This window comes from Engraulis encrasicolus, chromosome 10 (genome assembly GCF_034702125.1).
Source record: "Engraulis encrasicolus isolate BLACKSEA-1 chromosome 10, IST_EnEncr_1.0, whole genome shotgun sequence".
Lineage (NCBI taxonomy): Eukaryota > Metazoa > Chordata > Actinopteri > Clupeiformes > Engraulidae > Engraulis > Engraulis encrasicolus.
Genome location: NC_085866.1, coordinates 28,302,812 through 28,305,311, shown reverse-complemented (window position 1 = coordinate 28,305,311; position 2,500 = coordinate 28,302,812). Strand labels below are relative to the sequence as shown.

General features: G+C 44.0%; 1 protein-coding gene across 1 annotated transcript in view; it reads right to left on the bottom strand.

The window, feature by feature from the left end:
* LOC134456913 (receptor-type tyrosine-protein phosphatase mu-like) overlaps positions 1-2,500 on the bottom strand; it is a 186,852-nt gene that overhangs the window by 11,550 nt on the left and 172,802 nt on the right. The gene's annotated exons all lie outside the window — the stretch shown is intronic.

The window sequence follows — 2,500 nt, the reverse complement described above, 5'->3', positions numbered from 1 at the left end:
TTTCTTTGTCGCGCGATAAGAGTCTCACATTATCGCAGCACGTTAACGCAGATAACGGCCCACCACTAATTTATTTATTAATAATTATATTTACATATTATATTTTTATTTATTATTATTCATATCAAGAGTCATACAGTAGCAACAACTAATGGAAGCGAAAGCCCAACTAGGAAACTCCAACTCCCCATTGTCATTGTGACACACTCCACAGCACACAACGAAGTGGCATTTATGCCGCACCCGTGCAAGGGGGCAGCCCCCAATGGTGTCTGAAAGGGAGCAGTGCGGCTGGACGGTACCATACAGGGTACCTCAGTTATGAAGAAGGATGGGGGAGAGCACTGGTTAATTACTCCCTCCACCAACCTGGTGGGATGGGAGTCGAACCGGCAACGTTTGGGCTACAAGTCTGACGCTCTAACCGCTTACCCATGACTGGACAAATGACAACTAATAGAGTAAGACGTCTTCCATTGCATCAATGCTTTAAAGGGACACTGTGCAGGATTTTTAGTTGTATATTTCCAGAATCAATGCTACCCATTCACTAATGTTACCTCTTTCAAGAATACTTACCACCACCATCAAATTCAAAGTGTTCATTATGACTGGAAAAAATGCACTTTTCATACATGAAAAGGGGGATCTTCTCCATGGTCCGCCATTTTGAATGTCCAGAAATAGCTATTTTTAGCTGTAAAACTGACTGTACTTGGGCCATACTAGAAAATATTAGTTTATTACTTAGTAAACTTTCATGAAAAGATACAATTTGGCAATAGGCAGCCCGGTTTCAATGAGCAGTATAGATGCAGTACTTTTTTGACCATTTCCTGCACAGTGTCCCTTTAATGGTTGTGGTCAGAAGAACTCATAAAAGCTCCTCTCATATCAAATGAAGCTCTATTTTGCAGCAATATTGTACGTAGTCTCTATTAATAAAACATATCTGATATAGGGCAGGATGCCTTGCAGTGTCATATAATTTAAGTAAATATATCTGTTATAGTAATGACTCTGTGAATGAAGTTCGAGTAGTCCGCTGGTCGCCATCTCCATCTCCATGCCTGCTGGCTGTCACATCGCTCTGATTAAAAATGCATTTATGCTGAATGGCGTATGCTCTTCGGGCGCCCGGATAAATATTTCATGAAGATCAAGGTGACCACATTTATATAGCAACAGCAAAGAGGAATGATCATTGCAATACTAAATTATGAAAAATCATTATGATTCCCTGGCAAGGATAGTGTCTGTCCTACACACACACACACACACACACACACACACACACACACACACACACACACACACACACACACACACACACACACACACACACACACACACACACACACACACACATGGGCATGCTAACACAGACACACACACACACAGACACACACAAACACAGACACAGACACACACTCACACTCACACACACGCGCACACCCTGAAGCGGCTATGTGTTGACCTTTCCATGTGGGCATGAGTGTTTTAGAGCAGCCTATCTCCATCTCCCTCTCTCTCAAGTGTGGGCGTCATAGCGCTGGTTGCTTGGTGACATCCATCCCAGGGACTGACTGCCAGGCGTAACCTCCCTCCTAATTGGGGTCACTTAGCCCCCCCCCATGGACACGGCACCTCCAAGAGGCCACAGAGACTCCAGCAAGTTTGGGGGTCATCCTACTACTCTATTCACATGAGGTTACAGACGCCCCCACCACACACACACACACACACACACACACACACACACACACACACACACACACACACACACACACACACACACACACTGGAGACTGGAGTTGAGAAAATGGGCTGCCTCAAGGCTTTTATATCTCTGATGTTTGTGTGTGTGTGTGTGTGTGTGTGTGTGTGTGTGTGTGTGTGTGTGTGTGTGTGTGTGTGTGTGTGTGTGTGTGTGTGTGTGTGTGTGTGTGTGTGTGTGTGTGTGTGTGTGTGTGCGTGTGCGTTTGCGTTTGTGTGCGTGCGTCATGCGTACGTGCGTGTGTGGGGGACACAGTTTTCCAAAGTTCACAGTGTGCAGAGTTTTAAGTGAAGGGTGTAGGTGGTGGAATGGTCAGGGCTTTTAGAACAGAGACAGAGCCTTCCAAGAAATGATTCTGTTCTGATCGGCCAGATGGTTTGTCCACAGTATCCGATGGCAACCAAAAGATTATTTACTCCAGCTATGTTGTGTCGGTGGAGTTGTTATAGGCCAACAAAGAAGCTCTTGTGCCATCAAACTGCCCCTGTAATAGCATGTCTAAATAGTAGAGTTGAGTAGAGTAGACTAACTATATTGATGAAATATCAACGCTAATCCCCTCACACTTGTTTGAATGTTTGAAAGTGCCAGTACGGCAAAACTTTGGTCAAACTAGTAAATATGAGTTTATTATTTAGTAAATATTCATCAAAAGATAAAATTTCACAATAGGCAGCACAGTTTCAAAGAACAGCATAATTACTCAATCCTCCACAGTACACC